The sequence below is a fragment of the Drosophila willistoni genome, unplaced genomic scaffold, assembly GCF_018902025.1.
Source record: "Drosophila willistoni isolate 14030-0811.24 unplaced genomic scaffold, UCI_dwil_1.1 Seg227, whole genome shotgun sequence".
In the NCBI taxonomy this organism is placed as follows: domain Eukaryota; kingdom Metazoa; phylum Arthropoda; class Insecta; order Diptera; family Drosophilidae; genus Drosophila; species Drosophila willistoni.
In genome coordinates this window covers 26,827-51,660 of record NW_025814198.1, presented here as the reverse complement: position 1 = coordinate 51,660, position 24,834 = coordinate 26,827, and the positions used below count along the sequence as shown (strand labels likewise).

At 35.7% G+C, this 24,834-nt stretch overlaps 1 long non-coding RNA gene across 1 annotated transcript; it reads right to left on the bottom strand.

Annotated features, from left to right (window-relative positions):
• Positions 1 to 1,046: 1,046 nt before the first annotated feature.
• On the bottom strand, positions 1,047 to 1,838 carry LOC124461170. Its single transcript, XR_006954955.1, has 2 exons — positions 1,477 to 1,838; positions 1,047 to 1,419 (listed from the first exon to the last, which is right to left on the bottom strand). It is a non-coding gene; the product is annotated as an uncharacterized LOC124461170 (long non-coding RNA).
• Positions 1,839 to 24,834: the final 22,996 nt, after the last annotated feature.

The window sequence follows — 24,834 nt, the reverse complement described above, 5'->3', positions numbered from 1 at the left end:
TTGCTGCTGCTTTTGCTGTCAGATTTTCTAATTTCGGTTTTTTTCGGAAGCAAAAGCAACACAAAGTATTTGTTTTCATATTTTCTAAACAGTCACAGCAATGAATAGCACAAAGTTTATGACTTTTGCTAATTCGACTAGAGCAATTTAACACTGCTTCTAAGCTTCGATCTTCGCACTTCGCAGTTTAAAAATTTTATTGAGCAAGGATATGGTTAAAAATAAATCACAAAATTTTATGTCTTGACAAACAACTAATTATTTTCTGCCTATTTTTAAAATTTTTTTAAAATTTTACTAATTTTTTACTCCCATGTTTGTGAGTTTGACCTAAACACCTGAAATACTGTTCAATCTATAATTGCAGGTTATAAATTAGTAACTAAATCACAAATTAAAGAAAGTTTGAATAAATTATTTCGGTGCTTACCGGAAATAGTTGTATCTAATGTTAAGTTAACAGCATCATTTGCGAGCCATTTCAGATGCAAAGAAAGCTCTGTTAATTTAGAACTGTTGCCGACCGAGCAATAAGTTGTTTTTATACGATGGTCGAGCGCGTTGAGCTGCTTACTCCGCTATATATATTCGATGATAACGGGTTCGAATCCCCTTGCCGCTGCCACAGAAAAATTCGAAATTTTACTACTTTGTTTGTACCTTCAGCTTATGCACTGGCAAGAGTTTTTGGTAATTTTAATAATCATTAACTCTAATCCGCTGATGGTAGATTAAATCGTTCATTCTTACATTCCGTTGACACTGCATTATTAGCTTCAATATGATGTGAGCCTTGCAGCTTAGCTGATTGGAGTGAACACAATTTTTTTTACGAATGAAAATTTATTCCATCCTTTAAAGCAAAAAATTTTTTATGCTTCTCTATCTATTACCGAATTGTAAAAACTGAAATTTATTACAATTTCTACTCACATATTTGACCTACAATTGAAAAACCATCTAACTAATTCTTATATTCCAAAATGGTGATACATTTGCCTACATTCTAAAGAGAGAATTTGACAGTGGCATAATAAAAGTTTACCTATGATGACTTTGGAATTTATTGTAATGGACAATGTTCAGTGTGGCGATTTGAATAAACATGTGGACAAGCGAAAACAAAACGATCGTTTCATGAAAACGAACAAAACTGAATTCATTTTGGTGGAAAATAAAAGAATATTAAATATGCAATAGAGATTGACAAAACAAAAGACATACATGCATATCTCATCGTCGGCCTTTTCAAGTTTGCCGCTGGCGACCTTTCAAACTGTAATTTGTCTGCCCAACTGGTTGGCAAACAATGTGGCCAAAAGGCACCTACGGACATCCGTTGACTGCAGAGACTGCAAGCTTCCATTGTATGCAGTCAGTATTTTTCACCACGGAAAAGGGCTTCTTAAATATATGATGCTGGACTTAATTCCACAAATATATTCATAGAAATGATATGCCTATATTCTTAAATACCTCAATGAGTAATCGGTTTAATCAAATTGCAAAATCCTCCAAATCGATATAAAATCAAAGCCGTCGTAATTCAAAACTGCTGCCGCATGTTTTTGACATTTGATTGTGAACCTAAGAGAACAAGACGAATTTGGCGAATTTCGTACACCTAAAAGTAAATATCTGCGAAAAATTTAATGCGGTCATAAAATTTTAATTTGTGACTTGTTTTGGAAACGATGTTTGAATGTTGTATGAATATCGTAGACGCGGTTTCGAAGTTTGAATTTAGTTCGCGTTTTTAGGAAACACTAATATAAACGGGATATATAGATACTTTTAAAACAAAACAACCACGAAACACCATAAACTTAAATTTTTAAATTCTGAAATTTTAACGAACACTAAGTTTAATTAAAAAATTACTTCCCGATTTTTGTGCTTTTGTGTAATTTTGATGAAGAATCGTTTGTTTTTCACTTAATTTTGATGTAATAAAGTTATTACTTTGCAATAGGTTAGGTTAGTTTAAGCAGCATCCACTAGGAGTCCCACAGACAGATTTTCGTCCGTGGGGTGCTGGAGCGGGGGCTTATATCTGACAGAACATCAAGAGTTGATAAATTGTTCGCTTGGCTGCATCCTGAAGCGAGTTCTTAGATGGCGTAGCTATGCCTCGTTACCAAGGCTGCACAGGATGTCTAAGCGTTTCTTGAACATCCGCAACCTTTCATTTCTGCAGCCCTGTACATGAGCTGTGTGTCCGAAGAGCATGCCTGCAATCCTAGAATCTGCGCTGACGGTCTGTCGCCTTGCTGCACATAATCTTGGATCTGACTGGTACGCTTACAGGATACAGGTTACAGGATCTTTTAAAATCTAGCCAAATTTCCAAATAAAAGAATTCATTTTTACAATTTCGCCTAATTATATGTACTTCGTAACTTTGGCCGAAAGGACATTAAAAATCACAATGATATAATATAAAGGATTATGTATATGTTTCGTAACCTTTAACCATTTTTATGGAATGTGTTCTTAATTTTGATGTAATGTAATATAAAAAATATATATTTCGTATAATGAATGATAACTTTTAACTTTTGTAACATTTTATGGAATTAATTTTAAAATTTGTACTTAATTTTGATGAAGAGTTTTATTCTTATTTCGTGTTAAAATTTTACTTAATTTTGATATAAAGGATTAAACGTAACCACTTTTGTAACTTTTGGGTATTATGTTCTAAATTTGTATTTCTTAATTTTTGTCAAAAGGAACAATAAGGATTTTAAAAATGTTTAGATTAGAGGGATGAATGTATGCTAAAATTTGTAGTTAATTTTGATGTAGAATTTTATATGTATAACTTAAGTGTGGCCAAAGGGACAATATTCAACTTTTGTAACTTTTTGCAATTGACATATGTATGTAATTTTGATGTAAAGGAAGAAATCTGTTTCCTGTTTTACGAGGACTGAACTTAAAAATTTGTTATATATTTTTTAAAATTCGCGTGTTTTTCATGTAAGGATTTTATCTATTTTTTAATTTTTGTCTGAAGCACCAACACGATAATTTTTGGAAATTTTTTATTTAAATAATTTTCAAGCTCGCAGCAATATTGTTACTATTCCACTGAAATATTTTCTTTCAATTCATGTGACCTTTTGTGAGTGAGTATTTCTAGATAACTAGATTGACTTGCTATGATATGAGAAACTTTGAAAATTAATTGAAAATTTATACCGCCTTCTAAGACCCTTGAAAACAGGTCACTTGACTGGGGCCCTCGAAATAAAATGTTACATTATGTTTGTAATCACATTAAATGTCGATGTCTAGTAACAAATTGCTCTGCACAGGTTGCAAATATATCTGCTCTGACATCATCTATAACCATTAAACATTATCCCATCAATGTGTATATTATGTATGCCCACATATACCCTTGCAGAGGTCATTATAAAGTTGGTCAGATGTTTGTAACGCACAGAAGGAGACGTTTCCGACCCCATAAAGTATATAAATTCTTGATCAGCATGAGAAGCTGAGCCGATATAGCCATGTCCGTCTGTCCGTCTGTGCGTATGCGTTTTACTCAGCCGTCTTAAGAGCTATCGGGATGAAATTTTTTTGGGTTTTATATTACCCGGGTAAGATAAAGTATGAAAATCTTTAGGATCGAAAACTATATCATATAGCTCTAGAAGAAACATTTTCGCAAAAATTGGAGTATCCCCATGAAATTTACCAATATGATAGTATTGAATAAAATCTCAGATCCCAAATTTTGAATCTGATCGTATAAATAAAACACAAGTTACAGTCAATATAAATCGGTTTAAACGCTGCCGGCAGCGCTGCTTACTGCCTACTACGTCATCATCAAATCAACAGAGCACACGCATACACACACAGACGCAACGCTACATGAACTGTATGTGTATGCGTGCCGTGCTTTGCATAGAGAATAATGAATAAATGAAGAAAAAATTGTAGTTAAAAGAGAAATAATATTTTGTTTGTGAATTGATGAATAGAGTTGCAGGGCAAGAAATTTCAAAAAGGAAAAATATTATCCAAGTATACTGCAAGGGTATATAAAGTTCGGCATAGCCGAAGTTAGTTTCTTTCATATTTTTCAATATATTTACTTTTTTAATTATATTTAGGGCAGGGGCTAACTTCGACCGCGTCAAAGTTTGTATACCCTAGCAACTTTTTAGGTAACTCTTTCCTTACCTATAGCCATCAAAATGGAAAAACGTTTTTTCTAAAAAGGCTAAAGTTTGCGAAAAAACGGCCTACAATCTTAGCATAAGAAATAACGAAGATATTGATCAAAGTCACTGTTTTCCAACGATCGTTCCTATGGGAGCTATATGATATAGTCACCCGATCTTTATCAAATTCGGCATAGTCATTAACAGATATATTAAACTAAAAAATATTTAATTTGAAAGCAATCGCGTTAAAAGTAACGAAGTTATTCACAAAAGTCACGGTTTTCGAAAGATCGTTCCTATGGGAGCTTTATGATATAGTCACCCGATCTTTATCAAATTTGGCACAGTCGTTTATATGTGTAATTAACTCACCAATATTAAATTTCACGACAATAGCTCAGAATAATGAAGTTATTGAGAAAAGTCACTGTTCGTAACTTTGCCATTTGTATTGGTGCTATATGATATAGTGATCCGATCCGACTGAATCCGAGATTTACAACCCCTGCAGTATATACAAGCCTACATGCAAAATTTCAGCTCTGTAGTTCTTACGGTCTAGGAGGAGTTTGCGTTGATCCAGACGGACGGACGGACGGACATGGCTAACTCGTCTCATCATGCTGATCAAGAATATATATACTTTATATGGTCGCATATGCTTCCTTTTATGACCAAAATTAATATACCCTTTTTGCAATTATATTTTTAATTATATTTCTTTTATTTGTATACTTAATAATATATATTTAATTAAATTTATATTTCATATATATAATTTATTTATTTAATATACTATAAACAATTTTAATAATAAGAACATGGCAACAATAAACAAGCAATTGAGGAGTGTTATCTCTTTTGTTTTGGTTTTAGTCGTGCCCCCTCCCCTCATCTTAGTTTTGGCGCGCTTTCTCTATTTGTTTTGATCTACCAGTTTTTCTCCTCCTGTTTGCACTATTCTTGACCGCGCTTTTTTTCATTCTTCTTTATTGCTTATATTATAATTTATATTTATATTGAAACCCTGCACAATAAAGGTCGCGCTCGAATTCGTTACCAATTGCAATGTACAGTATGTACAATCGGTATCCAGGGAACACCACGAGGAGGCCTTTGCAATAGCAATGGGGTCATTTACGAATGACCTTCGAGTCAAATTGAGATGAATAAATTCACATTTAATCTTCTCCATGTTCCCCACCTACACCTACCTACATCTACATCTTCAAAAAAGCTAATAAATAAATCCTGAGCAAATCAATATTTTAAAAAATTACCCCTGACGGACGGACATTCCCAGAATACCGACTCTGTTGCTTATTGACCTTTTTTTATTTTTAAGACTGTAAAATTTATATTTTCCTATTGCTTTTGTGCTTTTTAGAAGCACTGCATAAACTTTCCATCAGGCATTTGCTATTTTTTTTAAGCAGAACGAGTAGAAAATAATTTAGAATAAATTTTCGATGCTCGCTGCATTCATGCGATTCACTGTACCAATCTCGATAATTCGGGTCCTCCTCAATATTCGAAAGGCATTCATTAATAATTTTTTCTTTTAGTTTGCGCGCATGTGGGAAATTTTTTAAGAACTTATAATGCTGCTTCATCAGGTTAAATAAATGATTTTGTGGGGCTTTTAAGCTTTAGGTTGTTGTTTATAGTTTTAAAATTTTTGTTAATGAAAAAAAATTCCGATTCATCATAATTTGCAATCTCATCTTTTAAAAGTTATTTGCATGAAGCGAAAGAACTTTTACACGTTGTCACTGTCTTTCTGGATCGCTGATTTATTCGGATTTCTATCATAAATATTACTGCTATTCAAGCAATCAAACAACCTGTTTACTTTTTCTATAAATTTAGATGTAGCGATTGCCACATCTTCGCAGTCAATAAATTTGCCATGTTGAATCAATGTTTTAATGGCGGATGATACTGTTTGGCTAAATACCTGCGTTGCATATTTAACCTCTTTTCGAAAGAATTTTGAAATATGTGTTTCCTTGTTAATTGTGGGCACATTCTTGTAGAAGTGTTGCTCGTGTCAATTTCAAGCAATCTCACCACTACATGCCAGGAGACTGTACCATCAGGAGTCTCAATAGAATCTCGCATTAGAATGTTTCTAATGGATTTTGTGAGGTGGGGGACATCATATATGCTATATATTTTCTGGTCATGCAGAGAAAAATAGGGTGCTCCGGTAACTATTCCAAGTTTGTTGAATGCCCCTCGATTGTTGGGCCTTGACCGCATGCTACTGCTCTTATAAAAAGGCCTAGGGTTCTTGCGGCTCTTATATTTGAATCTATTAATTGTGTTAACTTATGAGCAGTTGGCATATAGCACATGAAAACATATATTTGCTTACATAAAGCGTCAGTTTTTTCGTAGCCATCATCCACAAATCCTTCCACTTATCCAATCTCATTCATATAGGCCTTCGAAGAATAAAAATGAAGTAAGTAAGTCGACTCGTCGACTTGGGTATACCATATACCAGGTGAAACAAATATTTAAAATTTCGAAAACAAAATGTATGTCTATTAAATTGTTTTAACATGTTTTAATTGTTTTAACAGGCCAATTCTGCCCTTATGGATCGCGTAGCAAAATACGTTCATACGCATATTTTGCATGATTCTAGTCCGATTTCAATATAATTTGGTAGTTTGGTAGAAATAGATAAGATTAATTAGTCCGCCAAATTTTATTGCGATGGTCAAAAAATTGCAAGAGGCAATCGGTTTTTTATAAATTAAGGAGGCGTAAGTGGGCGTGGCAACATATTAAAATATATATATTCTACGCGCATACTAAGCCAGTATACATTCCAAATTTAATGTCGGTAGCTTAGTTTTTTAAAAAATAAGTTTTATGTAAATTTCGGGTGCGGAAGGGGCCGTGGCAAAAAGTTGGAACAATTTTTTTCTGCGCGCTAACTAAACGAGTATACAAAGCAATTTTGATGTCTCTATCTGTTATACTTTTTCAGAAAAACAGTTTTGTGTAAATTCTGGGGGCTTAAGGGGGCGTGGCCAAAATTCCAATTAACTCTACCTATATATTTAAATATCACACGAGTCACAGACGGACGGACGGACCGACGGACATGGCTAGATCGACGCGGTTGTTGATCCTGATCAAAAATATATATACTTTATGGGGTCGGAGAAGCTTCCTTCTGCCTGTTACATACATTTTGGCGACTTTAATACCTATGGGTGTATAGTATTGTAACGTGTTTTGCCTTTGTGGAACAAAATGACGCCACCCGTGGCCGAGCGGTTGGTTTACGGTTGGGCGTTCGATCGTCAGGCCTAAGATAACTCAGCAGAATCGCAAAGAAAACAGAGATAGTTTCTTTCGTTTATTCAATCTCTTTATTTTCCTTGTCTTGGCGGCAGCGAAAACTTTCAAGCCCTTCGTTAAGTTGGCCGCGCTAGCTCAGCCCAGCCGTAGAGAATGGGACTGCTTCTTAAGGGTCTTCGGAAACATTAGGCTTTTTAGCTTGAAAGTTTTTCCACATTGATGGCTTTAGGTAAGGAAAGAGTTACTATAAAAGTTGCAAGAATATACAAACTTTGACGAGGTCGAAGTTAGCCCCGGCCCTCTGGTTTTACTTCTTAGTCTTACTAATTGAAAGTGAAATATCATATAGCCGCAATATTTCAAACGAAATTGCAGCAGACGCAGCCAATTGAAAGTTTTATCATGCAAAATTTACGCAAGAGCCTAAAGCCTCAAATGGAATGAAGTGAAGTGAAGTAAAGTAAACTGAAGTGCAATGGGTTAACACGCCCACCATATGTAAGCCTTACTTTGAATTTCACACATTATTTTTTTCGGTTTGTTTTTTGTTTAAGCACTTGGTAATATACAAATAATTGCCGTTTATTATCACATGCAAGAACGCGACGAGGCGTTGCTGCATGCCCCTCACACATTTCGAGTTTGAGAATTTGATTATCTGAAATGTCAATAAGGCAAATCTTAACAAAATGGGACAAGGCAGAACTGAAACTGTTTAAACAATTAACACCGGAAACCAACTTCTAAGCTTCGATCTTCGCACTTCGCAGTTTAAAAATCTTATTGAGCAATGATATAGTTAAACTAATTATTTTCTGCCTATTGATTTAAAAATTGTTACGAATTCATGTTATTTACTAATTTTTTACTCCCATGTTTGTGAGTTTGACCTAAACACCTGAAATACTGTTCAATCTATAATTGCAGGTTATAAATTAGTAACTAAATCACAAATTAATAAATTATTTGGGTGCTTAACGGAAATAGTTGTATCTAATGTTAAGTTAACAGCATCATTTGCGAGCCATTTCAGATTCAAAGAAAGCTCTGTTAATTTAGAACTGTTGCCGACCGAGCAATAAGTTGTTTTCATACGATGGTCGAGCGCGTTGAGCTGCTTACTCCGCTATATATATTCGATGATAACGGGTTCGAATCCCCTTGCCGCTGCCACAGAAAAATTCGAAATTTTACTACTTTGTTTGTACCTTCAGCTTATGCACTGGCAAGAGTTTTTGGTAATTTTAATAATCATTAACTCTAATCCGCTGATGGTAGATTAAATCGTTCATTCTTACATTCCGTTGACACTGCATTATTAGCTTCAATATGATGTGAGCCTTTGCAGCTTAGCTGATTGGAGTGAACACAATTTTTTTTACGAATGAAAATTTATTCCATCCTTTAAAGCAAAAAATTTTTTATGCTTCTCTATCTATTACCGAATTGTAAAAACTGAAATTTATTACAATTTCTACTCGCATATTTGACCTACAATTGAAAAACCATCTAACTAATTCTTATATTCCAAAATGGTGATACATTTGCCTACATTCTAAAGAGAGAATTTGACAGTGGCATAATAAAAGTTTACCTATGATGACTTTGGAATTTATTGTAATGGACAATGTTCAGTGTGGCGATTTGAATAAACATGTGGACAAGCGAAAACAAAACGATCGTTTCATGAAAACGAACAAAACTGAATTCATTTTGGTGGAAAATAAAAGAATATTAAATATGCAATAGAGATTGACAAAACAAAAGACATACATGCATATCTCATCGTCGGCCTTTTCAAGTTTGCCGCTGTCGACCTTTCAAACTGTAATTTGTCTGCCCAACTGGTTGGCAAACAATGTGGCCAAAAGGCACCTACGGACATCCGTTGACTGCAGAGACTGCAAGCTTCCATTGTATGCAGTCAGTATTTTTCACCACGGAAAAGGGCTTCTTAAATATATGATGCTGGACTTAATTCCACAAATATATTCATAGAAATGATATGCCTATATTCTTAAATACCTCAATGAGTAATCGGTTCAATCAAATTGCAAAATCCTCCAAATCGATATAAAATCAAAGCCGTCGTAATTCAAAACTGCTGCTGCACGTTTTTGACATTTGATTTTGAACCTAAGAGAACAAGACGAATTTGGCGAATTTCGTACACCTAAAAGTAAATATCTGCGAAAAATTTAATGCGGTCATAAAATTTTAATTTGTGACTTGTTTTGGAAACGATGTTTTTAGGAAACACTAATATAAACGGGATATATAGATACTTTTAAAACAAAACAACCACGAAACACCATAAACTTAAATTTTTAAATTCTGAAATTTTAACGAACAATAAGTTTAATTTTTAATTAAAAAATTACTTCCCGATTTTTGTGGTTTTGTGTAATTTTGATGAAGAATCGTTTGTTTTTCACTTAATTTTGATGTAAAAAAGTTATTACTTTGCAATTGTTAAATATAATGGTGAGATTTTCTAGATATAGGTTAGGTTAGTTTAAGCAGGCCATCCACTAGGAGTCCCACAGACAGATTTTCGTCCGTGGGGTGCTGGAGCGGGGGCTTATATCTGACAGAACATCAAGAGTTGATAAATTGTTCGCTTGGCTGCATCCTGAAGCGAGTTCTTAGATGGCGTAGCTATGCCTCGTTACCAAGGCTGCACAGGATGTCTAAGCGTTTCTTGAACATCCGGAACATCCCACATAGACCGACTACAGGATATGGGTGTCAGACGAATGTCAAGAGTTGGTATATTGTTCGCTTGGCTGCATCCTGAAGCGTTTTCAGCAGATGGACTCCTAGGTACCTAAGCCTCATCGCTGCCAAGGCTACACAGGAGGTGTACAAGCGTTTCTGGAACATCCGCAACCTTTCATTTCTGCAGTCCTTCACATGAGCTGTGTGTCCGATGAGCATGCCTGCAATCCTAGAATCTGCGCTGACGGTCTGTCGCCTTGCTGCACATAATCTTGGATCTGACTGGTACGCTTACAGGATACAGGTTACAGGATCTTTTAAAATTTAGCCAAATTTCCAAATAAAAGAATTTATTTTTACAATTTCGCCTAATTTCCAAAAGAATTTATTGTTGTGGGACTTCATTTTGATGTAGAGGTTTATATGTACTTATCGGCGAAGAGAGGAATTCAGGGTTTCCGGAATCGTTGATTCCGTTGTTGGATTCCATTTTTCCACTAATTTTGTGCAGCGAGTCTCGACGTGCATTACGGTTGACTTCCAGAAGGAAAAGAGACTGAATTCTCTCTCACATATCTAGTGTTAAACCGTTCTACATCAGTCATTATATTCATTACTTAACACTGATCAATTCGCCTTAACAGTAGGCACACAATTCAAATTATTAGAAATGCCTAATTCAATCTCCGACACGGTCATCCTGACAAATTACACGTCCTCGTGTAGCAGGAGTAAAAACCACCTTTACAATCTCTGACACGGTCATCCTGACAAATTACACGTCCTCGTGTAGCAGGAATATAAACCACTTTTACAAGCATCAATTTCACATCTTTGTTTTAACTATCTGAAAAAACATTCTGTTTTATGCAGTTTGACAAATCCAGTTTAATGTTAATTCGAAATCTCTTATTTGCTATAACATATATCGTAACTAAAAATTCTTATTTCATATTTTTCTACTTGCCTATTTCAACATTTGTTTGTTCATATTTCTTTTACAATTCATTAAACATTACAATGTTTTCAATATTTTCTTATTTTATAACCTCCACATTTTCATTCTTATCAAACAACATTTTCGCTTTTAGTTTTACAAACATTGTCTTTTCTTTATGTTCTCATTTACGTTTCAAGAATCCACGGCAAGGTACCACCACGTAGCATGGACAACAACACTCTTTCTAAAAACATCCCTACATTCCATCCCATTTCCCCTAGTGCCTCATTCACTAGTCCAAACGGTCTGTTTAAACCGTCTCTTTATCACAGTCTTTTCCAACTGTTTCCATACGGTCTGTTTCACCCGTCTCTTCATCACAGTCCTTTCCAACTGTTTCCATACGGTCTGTTTCACCCGTTTCACCACAGTCTCTTCCAACTGTGCCATTACGGTCTGTTTCACCCGTTTCAACACAGTCTCTTCCAACTGTACCATTACGGTCTGTTTCACCTGTTTCACCAGATGAATCATACTCATCTCCGTCGATATCCAGCTCGCTTGGTACCTGCACCTCTGGCATTCTCCGTAAACTGTCATGTGGGTAGTTATACTGTCTTTTACTTGACATGGACTTTAACGTATATCTATCGCCTTCTAATACTTCTATGACCATAAAAGGTCCACGAAACTTAGTGTCCAACTTAGTCTGTTGTCTCTCACTATTTTTGATCAGAACAATAATCTCCCTTACTGAATCTAACTACTTTTGCCTTGTCTTTATCAAATCTAAGTTTGTCATAGCTTGCTGCATTTTCCATATTTCTTGTAGCCTGAGATCTTTGGTCATTTAAATCTATCGCTGTCTCATTATCATCAATGGGAACTAATCCTAATGGTCGAGCACTCTTACCGATTAATAATTCTAACGGACTCGATTTTGTAACTCGATTAACTGTACAGTTTAATGCTAATTGAACGTTCCCTATAGCATCTTGCCATGAACGCTCACTGGATTCAACGATAGTTAATGGATTTTGTAAAGTTGTTCATCACTCTTTCGACCTGTCCATTTGCCCGGCTAGCACCTATAGCTATCAGGTGAAGCTGAATTTTCTGAGAAGCACAGAATTCGAAAAATTTCGATCCCGTAAAACTTCTGCCTTGATCAGCCACTAATTGAGCAGGTCCAAATAGCGCAATCGATGACTTTAATGCGTCAATACAACTAACTGCGTCAAGCTTATAAGTGTGGTACAAATAAACATATTTTGTAAAACCATCGATTTGAACAATGACATACTCTTTACAATCGTTCTTCCCACTTAGTTTTCCAGTGATATCTATATGCAACGTATGCCAAGGAATGCTAATCTTCGGAATCGAATGCAGTTCCACTTGGACTTTTCAGGACGCTGATTTTGTCACCCTACAAGTGATGCAATTCTCCACAAACTTTCGAACGTACTTCGCAATTCCCGCAAACCAGTAATGCTCGTACACTTTATCTAGGGTCTTTTCCCAACCTAAGTGTAAGATCGATTCATGTACTTGGTTTATTTTGATTCAATTTTATCTTATCAAGCAAAGGATTCCTTGACAGTAAATCTACATGGGCCATACGTTTGCCTTCGCGATATTGAATATCAAAATCGAATGCTTGAAGGGATGCCCACCAGCGATACACTCTAGGTGATAGCTCAATTTTTGTTTTCGAAGCCTTTAACGAATGACAAACCTATTACCATGTAGATAATGTCTAAAGGGGTTTACTGCATTAACTACCGCAAGTGTTTCTAACTCATAAGACGTGTATTTCGATTCACACACACTAGTAGTTTTACTGAAATATTCAACCACATACGGTTTATTTTCAATTCGAAGCAAAAGTATGGCTCCATAGCCAATGGCACTTGCATCTGTATGCAGTTCTATGGGGTATTTAGGATCGAATATTACCAAGACTGGTTTGCTTGTAAGGATATTGTTTAAGAATAACATCGTGTTCATCTGAAGCGGCTTCACCAAATCAGATGTACTAAAGAAAATATAATACAACTGTACTTTGGCACAAACAACTAACCTAGCATATGACTAGAATTACAATCAGCCACACGCGTTGTGGGAAAAACACTTGTAATTGTAAACTAACCCAAACGATCACGACGGCAGGATGTCAAGTGGCCGACGCCGTGCCCAAAATAATAATAATTTTTCAACCCCCGAATGCGTGGGTGTGAGTTGTACTAGAATAAGATCTCCTTAAGAACAATTGCTACCTCCTAGAGCCTAAGATTTCCTATATAAACTCCGTACTATAGTAAATAAAATCAGTTCATATTTTGACTTCAACGAATGAAGATTGGGTTATTTTCCTTCTCTCCGGGAATCCCTTAAGGCAGTTTGGCTAGTGGAGCAACTGTAGTAATTTCGGCAGTGTGTATGTACACTAATATCGTTGCAAACGCTGTATGTAGTTGCAAGTAGGCAACAAAGATCAGCAGCAGAGCAATGAAACAGTTGCAATTAGCCAACAAAGGACAGCAGAAGAGCAATGAAATATTTGCAAAGAGGCAACACGTTAGCAGAAGAGCACCAACATAGTTTCAGAGACGAAAAGGATGGTGCCAGGTGGCCGCAGGAGCAGATCGGAGAGGCGAGCGGAGTTCGAACGAGTTTAAGGAGAGGCGAGCGGAGGCAAAGCATGGTTTTCTAACAATTTAAAGGTCGCTTAAATAAAAAACTAATTACATACTATACAAATAAATCCCACTCGCCCCATTTGGTGGCCCCTTGCAGAATGTTTAAGAATAAACATCGGGTTCATCTGAAGCGGCTTCACCAAATCAGATGCACTAAAGAAAATATAATACAACTGTACTTTTGTCACAAACAACTAACCTAGCATATGACTAGAATTACAATCAGCCACACATGTTGTGGGAACAAGCACTTATAATTGTAAACTAACCCAAAACGATCACAACGGCAGGATGTCAAGTGGCCGACGGTGTGCCCAAAATAATCATAATTTTTAAACCCCCGAATGCGTGGGGTGAGTCGTACTAGAATAAGATCTACTTAAGAACAATTGTTACCTACTAGAGCCTAAGATTTCCTATATAAACTCCGTACTTTAGTAAATAAAATCAGTTCATATTTTGAATTCAACGAATGAAGATTGGGTTATTTTCCTTCTCTCCGGGAATCCCTATTCATATATCAATAATTTTTTTGCGAACCTTCTCATGTTCATTCGTCCAATCAAAATTAATTTTAATAGTTGTAATGTTGTAATTGACCTGGGTGGTGGCAATGCGCTTAATGCTTCAATTTTACGCAAATTTGGGCGAATCTCACCCGCCTGTACTTCGTATCCTAGATACTAAACAGAATCCTTCAAAAATGAGCATTTCTCTACATTAGACGAAAAGCCTGCTTTAGTAAAAATATTCAAGACGATCTCTAATCTTTCAATAGCTTCTTCCTTAGTAGACGCCACGATCATGCTTTATATCATCCATATATAAAAGTGCTGGACTAGCATAAGGTGAACTGCTCGGCCTTTTAACATTATAATCTATTAGCTCTTGAACTTTTGACCGGAGTAATTCTCTTTCACTGGGACTGAATCTGTAAGGGCGTCTTTGCACAGTCTTGGTGGGTTCTACTAATCGAATTGACATTACACCAGTAGTTACGCGAGTTAAAGGAGTTCCGCGAATGAATGATTTTGAATGCTTTCTTAACAATCTTAACAATTGATTTTAATCTTCTCCCTGTGCTTCAGTTGCTAAATTATTAAAATCATTTTCGTAACTTTTTACAGAACATTCGTTAACTGTTTTGTCTTTAATTATTTCCACACCAATAGTTGATACTATTGCAGAGTATCCTTGTGCTAAAATTTCGCGGCAAATTACAATATTATTTTTCTTATTATTATGTTGGACTACATGAAATACTACTTCGATACAATTTCCATTTATCATTACATTACTTGTGATTTGAATTGACGAAACTACACTAACATTACCAATTCCACTTAATGATTACGTTATTTGTTCTTTTCCCAGACAGTTTGTGTGCTATGCTCTCTTTGACTAACGAGCATTCTGCGCCTGAATCATATGTAATCGGAAAAATCTTACCTGGGCGCAACATAATTGCTTTTGGTTTATCAACGACACATAGGTTAACCCTCTTATGCACACGTGATCCTGCGTCACCATCCGAACTCTTGGGGCATTCAGTAGAGATGTGTCCCGGCTCGTGACATCGATAGCATGTCACGACTTTAGCACGCACTGACGAAGCTCGCTGATCTTCTCCAGATGTAGAAGGTTTCTGCCCTCTGCATTCCGACTTCCTGTGTCCAAGCTTCCCACATGAGTAACATTTGATTGACAACGTTTTAGCACGCTTTGCAATTGAATAATCGTCTGATGAGCTGGACCGCTTATTGTCAAACGAAAAGACTTGTAACTCGGACCGTAAGTCTCGTCTGCTGCGAATAGTCAGTGTGTACGCAATTCGTTGTAAAATTTCTATTTTCCTATTGCTTTTGTGCTTTTTAGAAGCACCGCATAAAATTTCCATCAGCCATTTGCTATTTTTTTTAAATTTAGAATAAATTTTCGATGCTCGCTGCATTCATGCGATTCATTGTACCAATCTAAGTAATTCGGGTCCTTCTCAATATTCGAAAGGCATTCAATAATATTTTTTTCTTTTAGTTTGCGCGCATGTGGGAAATTTTTAAAGAACTTATAATGCTGCTTCATCAGGTTAAATAAATGATTTTGTGGGGCTTTAAGCTTTAGGTTGTTGTTTATAGTTTTAAAATTTTTGTTAATGATAAAAAATTCCGATTCTTCATAATTTGCGATCTCTTCTTTTAAAAGTTCTTTGCACGTATCGCAATTGATTTTTTGTTGGGCTTTATGCATAACAAATCCTACGAAATATTTCAATGATTTCTCAGTGGCTATACTGATTTCAGTTGGCTGTTCTTTATCAGCCTCGGTTACTTCATCCTTCATATTTTCATCTAAGATTATGTTAAAATCTTCGTAATACACCTGATCTTGGTCATTTACGTTTTCAATTGCCAGTTCATGCTTTGTTTCTTCAATAACATTTATTAGCATATCTTCATCTGGCACGCAATTACCTGTTGTCGTTTTTTAAAGTTATTAATTTCATTGACAACATTTTTGATATTATTGCATTGAATTCGAATAACATAGGATTATTGTTTGTGCCACCCCTGCTTTTTATTAGGTAAAATACATGTTCTAGCGCATCTTGGTTTAGACGTGACAACATTAAAAAGAATACTCCGTGCCCTTCATTCCAAATATCGCTTGTAAGCATTAGTATTGCGTTTATTGATAGAACTATTCCATCTAAACAATAAACTTTTCTGCGATATAGACATTTATATTTTCTGGTCATCCAGAGAAAAATAGGGTGCTTCGTTAACTATTCCAAGTTTATTGAATCCCCCTCGATTGTTGGGCCTTGATCGCATACTACTGCTCTTATAAAAAGCCTAGGGTTCTTGCGGCTGTTATATTTGAATCTATTAATTGTGTTAACTTATGAGCAGAGAGTCCAGTAGATGCGGCTACATAGCTCAATACAAATTTCCAGTTGGCATATAGCCCTCTTACCATGAAAACACATATTTGCTTATATAAAGAGTCTGTTTTTTTCGTAGCCATCATCCACAAATCCTTCCACTTATCCAATCTCAGTCATGTAGGCCTTCGAAGAATAAAAATGAAGTAAGTAAGTCGACTCGTCGACTTGGGTATACCATACACCAGGTGAAACAAATATTTGAAATTTCGAAAACAAAATGTATGTCTATTAAATTGTTTTAACATGCCTCATAACCATATGCTATCTCGCTCACTCTACAAACACACGAGCACTCTAACGCCGCCATTAGCCAACGGCCAATTCTGCCCTTATGGATCGCGTAGCAAAATACGTTCATACGCATATTTTGCATGATTCTAGTCCGATTTCAATTTTTTCAATTAAAATTTGGTAGTTTGGTAGAAATAGATAAGATTAATTAGTCCGCCAAATTTTATTGCGATGGTCAAAAAATTGCAAGAGGCAATCGGTTTTTTATAAATTATGGAGGAGTAAGTGGGCGTGGCAACATTTTAAAATATATATATATTCCGCGCGCATACTAAGCCAGTACACATACTAAATTTGGTGACCTTAGTTTTCGAGAAAATCAGTTTTGTTTAATTGGCGGGGGCGGAAATGGGCGTGGCAAAATTTTTAAATAGTCAATATCTGCGCGTCTATTAAGGTAGCTTACATACAAATTTAATGTCGGTGGCTTTGATAGTTTTTAAGAAAATCAGTTTTATGTAAATTTCGGGTGCGGAAGGGGGCGTTGCAAAAAGGAAAAATTTGGTGACTTTAGCTTTGTTAGTTTTCGAGAAAATCAGTTTTGTTTAATTTTTGGGGGCGGAAATGGGCGTGGAAAAATTTTTAAATAGTCAATATCTGCGCGTCTATTAAGCTAGCTTACATACCAAATTTAATGTCGGTAGCTTACATAGTTTTTAAGAAAATCTGTTTTTTGTGAATTCCGGGGCGGAAGGGGGCGTGGCAAAAATTTGAAACAAACTCGATAAGCGTACATACTACACGAGACTGCATACCAAATTTGGTGGCTCTAGCTCTTATAGTCTCCGAGATCTAGGTGTTCATACAGACGGACGGACGGACGGACGGACGGACATGGCTAGATCGACGCGGTTGTTGATCCTGATCAAAAATATATATACTTTATGGGGTCGCAGATGCTTCCTTCTGCCTGTTACATACATTTTGGCGACTAATACCTATGGGTGTATAGTATAATTAATGCTTTGAGCAATTATAGCTTGTTTTTCAGTAACAGTGCAAATCATGTTTGAATTCTTTGATAGGCATTTTTTCTTTATATTTTCAAAAATATTTTTGTTTGGGTCTTTTTTTCTTAAAGATATTTAATTTTTCGTGCATTTTCCGTTTGCAAAAGAATTCTTAAATGTCGATTTTTTTTATTGAAAAGTTTGACTTTTTGTTTTTCTTTTCTTAAATTCTCTGACATTTCAAAGTACTTTTTCTGTAGTACGCTTCATTTTGCTCTTTTTTAAGGCAATTTGCACAAATTTCAATTTGTATCTCAATAGAGCTGCAATTATTCTTATTTCCATTACCAACCTGGGTTGCAGCATTTGGAAAATTCAAAATTTCAAAATCTTCTTCTGTGCAAAAATCACACAATTCATAATTATTATCTTTTTCCGAGATATTCAACTTTATGTCGGTTTCTTCAAATAAGCGAAGAGTCGGTAAAGCACCTGTTTTCAGATATTTTACGCGGACAAATTTTTTTTCAAAATGTAAGTTGCAAATCAACGCCTTGTCAACATTGACGTCAGATTGCAAATTACATTTTGAAACCCACTGGCGACGGACAGCATCGTTTTTAGGAAACTTAACAAGCCGTTCGGGAAAGTGCTCTGAGCCATCTCTGTGGCTTTTCAGGCACGACTTAATAACACACTTAAGCCCACTTTTCCTACCATGCGTCACTTCTCGCAATATTGCAATGCAAAATTTATGCAAGAGCCTAAAGCCTCAAATGGAATGAAGTGAAGTAAAGTAAACTGAAGTGCAATGGGTTAACACGCCCACCATATGTAAGCCTTACTTTGAATTTCACACATTATTTTTTTCGGTTTGTTTTTTGTTTAAGCACTTGGTAATATACAAATAATTGCCGTTTATTGTCACATGCAAGAACGTGACGAGGCGTTGCTGCATGCCACTGACACATTTCGAGTTGGAGAGTTTGATTAATTATCTGAAATGTCAAGAAGGCAAATCTTAACAAAATGGGACAAGGCAGAACTGAAACTGTTTAAACAATTAACACCAGAAACCAACTTCTAAGCAGGGTTTGAAAACTGCGAAAACTGTCAACAGTTTTGCTGTGTGCTGTTGCTTCTGCTTCGGAAACTATGAACACATGAAAGTACTCAATACTCTTTAAATACATGTAAATTATCAATTGGTCATTTCGTATGTATAGGTAAAATCAAAGTAGGTCAAAAATTAAGAATCAAGTAGTCTGCTGCGACTATTTTTCCGACTGCTGCTTTCGTCGACTTCCGAATTTGGCCAATAGCAACAGTCGGAACAGTACCTAGTATTAAAATGTATAACTTGGCTGTTGCTATCGAAGCAATCTGTTTCGGGTTTTTGCTATTGCTGCTGCTGTCGGGTTTTTTGCTTTCGGATTTTTGCTCTTTGCTGCTGCTCTCAAAATTTTCTATTTCGGTTATTTGCTGCTGCTTTTGCTGTCAGATTTTCTAATTTCGGTTTTTTTCGGAAGCAAAAGCAACACAAAGTATTTGTTTTCATATTTTCTAAACAGTCACAGCAATGAATAGCACAAAGTTTATGACTTTTGCTAATTCGACTAGAGCAATTTAACACTGCTTCTAAGCTTCGATCTTCGCACTTCGCAGTTTAAAAATTTTATTGAGCAAGGATATGGTTAAAAATAAATCACAAAATTTTATGTCTTGACAAAAAACTAATTATTTTCTGCCTATTTTTAAAAATTGTTACGAATTCATGTTATTTACTAATTTTTAACTCCCATGTTTGTGAGTTTGACCTAAACACCTGAAATACTGTTCAATCTATAATTGCAGGTTATAAATTAGTAACTAAATCACAAATTAAAGAAAGTTTGAATAAATTATTTCGGTGCTTAACGGAAATAGTTGTATCTAATGTTAAGTTAACAGCATCATTTGCGAGCCATTTCAGATGCAAAGAAAGCTCTGTTAATTTAGAACTGTTGCCGACCGAGCAATAAGTTGTTTTCATACGATGGTCGAACGCGTTGAGCTGCTTACTCCGCTATATATATTCGATGATAACGGGTTCGAATCCCCTTGCCGCTGCCACAGAAAAATTCGAAATTTTACTACTTTGTTTGTACCTTCAGCTTATGCACTGGCAAGAGTTTTTGGTAATTTTAATAATCATTAACTCTAATCCGCTGAAGATAGATTAAATCGTTCATTCTTACATTCCGTTGACACTGCATTATTAGCTTCTATATGTGAGCCTTGCAGCTTTAGCTGATTGGAGTGAACACAATTTTTTTTACGAATGAAAATTTATCCATCCTTTAAAGCAAAAAATTTTTTGCAAAACGATCGTTTCATGAAAACGAACAAGAAAACTGAATTCATTTTGGTGGAAAATAAAAGAATTTTAAATATGCAATAGAGATTGACAAAACAAAAGATATACATGCATATCTCATCGTCGGCCTTTTCAAGTTTGCCGCTGGCGACCTTTCAAACTGTAATTTGTCTGCCCAACTGGTTGGCAAACAATGTGGCCAAAAGGCACCTACCTACCTAGATTCAATAGTTGGACTAGATTTCGTATGGGAAGTCGGACATCCGTTGACTGCAGAGACTGCAAGTTTCCATTGTATGCAGTCAGTATTTGTTCACCATAGAAAAGGGCTTCTTAAATATATGATGCTGGACTTAATTCCACAAATATATTCATAGAAATGATATGCCTATATTCTTAAATACCTCAATGAGTAATCGGTTCAATCAAATTGCAAAATCCTCCAAATCGATATAAAATCAAAGCCGTCGTAATTCAAAACTGCTGCTGCACGTTTTTGACATTTGATTTTGAACCTAAGAGAACAAGACGAATTTGGCGAATTTCGTGCACCTTAAAGTAAATATCTGCGAAAAATTTAATGTGGTCATAAATTTTAATTTGTGACTTGTTTTCGAAACGATGTTTGAATGTTGTATGAATATCGTAGACGCGGTTTCGAAGTTTGAATTTAGTTCGCGTTTTTAGGAAACACTAATATAAACGGGATATATAGATACTTTTAAACAAAACAACCACGAAACACCATAAACTTAAATTTTTAAATTCTGAAATTTTAACGAACACTAAGTTTAATTAAAAAATTACTTCCCGATTTTTGTGCTTTTGTGTAATTTTGATGAAGAATCGTTTGTTTTTCACTTAATTTTGATGTAAAGAAGTTATTACTTTGCAATTGTTAAATATAATGGTTAGATTTTCTAGATATAGGTTAGGTTAGTTTAAGCAGGCCATCCACTAGGAGTCCCACAGACAGATTTTCGTGCGTGCGGTGCGGGAGCGGGGGCTGACAGAACATCAAGAGTTGATAAATTGTTCGCTTTGCTGCATCCTGAAGCCAGTTCTTAGATGGCGTAGCTATGCCTCGTAACCAAGGCTGCGCAGGATGTCTAAGCATTTCTTGAACATCCGGAACATCCCACAATGTCAAGAGTTGGTATATTGTTCGCTTGGCTGCATCCTGAAGCGTTTTCAGCAGATGGACTCCTAGGTACCTAAGCCTCATCGCTGCCAAGGCTACACAGGAGGTGTGCAAGCGTTTCTGGAACATCCGCAACCTTTCATTTTCTGCAGTCCTTCACATGAGCTGTGTGTCCGATGAGCATGCCTGTGAGCATCCTGCAATCCTAGAATCTGCGCTGACGGTCTGTCGCCTTGCTGCACATAATCTTGGATAAGACTGGTACGCTTACAGGATACAGGTTACAGGATCTTTTAAAATTTAGCCAAATTTCCAAATAAAAGAATTTATTTTTACAATTTCGCCTAATTATATGTACTTCGTAACTTTGGGACATTAAAAATCACAATGATATAATATAAAGGATTATGTATATGTTTCGTAACCTTTAACCATTTTTTATGGAATGTGTTCTTAATTTTGATGTAATGTAATTTAAAAAATATATATTTGTGGGAATGGTCTGGCAATCCTATTCAGCCAGCCCTAGTTGAGTCAGCTGACTCGAAGAAGCTCAAGACAATCTGGCAAGCCGGTCAGACAGAGACGCATTAAGAAGACAAAGTTAAAGACGAAAAGACGAGTTTTAAGACGAAAAGCCGAAAGTGTAAGACGTACACACGACGAAACGCGAAAGACATTAAACAATTAATTATAATTATATCTACTATTACCTAAAAATCAATACTTATCTTAACATTAAATAAAACTAATATAAAACTATAACCGGGACTGTGTTTATTCATAATACAATACCCCAGTCCCACACATTTTGGGGGCTCAACCTAAAAAGAATTAAACGTGAAAAAAAAGTGACCCTCACATTTGGGCTCAACTTTAAAAGAATAAAAAGTGAAAGAGAGGTGACACACACAAAAAAAGTGAAAAAGATTTAAAAGTGTAAAGAAGTAGCCCAGACATATTGAGGCTTGACGTGAAAAAACTATAAGTGAACTCAACCTAAAAACAAAGTATAACGGAAAATTAAAATAAAGTGTAAAAAGTCGCAAAATTAAATAATACGAGTCTCTCTAAAAGTTTAATGAAAATGGTGAATAATGCTAAAAGTTCAATAAAAGTCGAATCGGTATAAAAGAAAACAATTTTATTTCACAATTTCTTGGAAATTGCATCAGCCAAAAAGAGACGCCACATTTTACCGCGTTTTTACCGCGTCGGTTACCCATACACACACAGCAACGAACAAAAACGAAACGGAAAATGGCACAGTTAAATGACTTTCAGTGTATTAGTGAGATGCTTCGGCTGGAAAAGAGAGAGAATATCGTTCTGTTGCACAAGTTTATTTTTGAAAAAGAAGGAGATAGAAATAATAGAAAACGGGTGCGCGAGTTTGAGGGCTATGAGTTTGCTGAGTCGGACAATTTGTATAATGATAAAGTTAATTATATTGCTGAAAATCTGTCAGATATGGATCTGGCTGTAATTTGTAATTTGCTTCGATTGCCTCACAATAAAAACGATTTAACGAAACACATATTTTGCAATTTAAAAAAGAATTCTTTGCTCAAAGATGCCGATTTTCAAACGGAAAATAACGACGAAAGTGAAGACGAAGAGTCACAAAACGACGAAGTGTGCGAAAATATAAGTGTGCGAAGCGAGAATTCATGCAGTGTGCAAAATACATGCTGTGTGCAAAATCCAAGCAGTTTTTCCGAAGTCCCGAGGTTCGCTTTAAACTTTCGCGATATAGAAGACTCAATCCGTTTGTTTAGTGGCGAAGATAATCTATCTATCGAAATATGGGTCCAAGATTTTGAAGATATGGCAACTGTTATGTGTTGGAACGAGTTACAAAAATTTATTTTTGCCAAACGATCGTTAAAAGGCCTAGCAAAAATGTTTGCTAATAGTGAGCGAAATGTAACGACCTGGTCTAAACTAAAAGTCGCACTTCTTGCTGAATTTAAATCAACAACAAATAGCGCACAGTTACATAAGTCAATGTCGGATAGAAAAATAAAGAAAAACGAAAGTCTGCAGGAGTATTTTTTGTGCATGAAAGAAATGTCATCTCGCGGAAATATTGAAGACTCTTCGCTGATACAATATGTGATCGATGGCATAGACGATACGGTGAATAACAAATCAATTTTATACGGGTCTAATAATATAAATGAATTCAAGCAGAAGCTAAAAATTTTTGAAGTTATGCGCGAGAAATCGAAAAATGACAACAAATATAACAATGGTGTTGGCAAGCAGTATCCGAAAAACGATGATAAGTTTCAAGCAGTGCAAAAGAAAAGTGCAAACAAAGAACTCAAATGTTTTAATTGCGGCGCCAAGGGCCATACATCAGTTAATTGCGATTATAAAAATAAGGGCAGAAAATGTTTTCAGTGTAATAATTTCGGACATATTGCCAAAGATTGCCCAACAAGCAGTGCCAAAAATGATAAAGCCAATACATGCAAAATTACGTCAACTCAAAATTTTATGTCTATCCCAGTTAAAATCGATAATATTAATTATAACGCGTTCTTAGACACCGGTAGCAAGTACAATTTAATATCTGAAGCAATGCTGAAAAACATGAATAATCCAATGTTGAGTGATTCTAACGTTTATTTAATCGGTTTCGGAAAGAAAAAAGACACAGACAAGATCAAAGCATCGGGTTCATTTAAATATACGGTCGATGTTAACGGTGAGAAATACTGTTTGACATTTCTCTCAGTGGAGCAACAATTTATGGATGTGGAAATTGTTCTTGGCGAGGATTTCTGTAAGCAAGCGGAGGTTACAATCAGCTACAAAGGCCCAAGGCAGACGAGCACTTGCGCTGAGTATATGAAACCATGGGTACCATACGACGACGACGACGATGCATTCGGGGCGAATGAAGTGTAGGATGGCCGATTTGTGGGAATGGTCTGGCAATCCTATTCAGCCAGCCCTAGTTGAGTCAGCTGACTCGAAGAAGCTCAAGACAATCTGGCAAGCCGGTCAGACAGAGACGCATTAAGAAGACAAAGTTAAAGACGAAAAGACGAGTTTTAAGACGAAAAGCCGAAAGTGTAAGACGTACACACGACGAAAACGCGAAAGACATTAAACAATTAATTATAATTATATCTACTATTAACTAAAAATCAATACTTATCTTAACATTAAATAAAACTAATATAAAACTATAACCGGGACTGTGTTTATTCATAATACAATACCCCAGTCCCACATATTTCGTATAATGAATGATAACTTTTAACTTTTGTAACATTTTA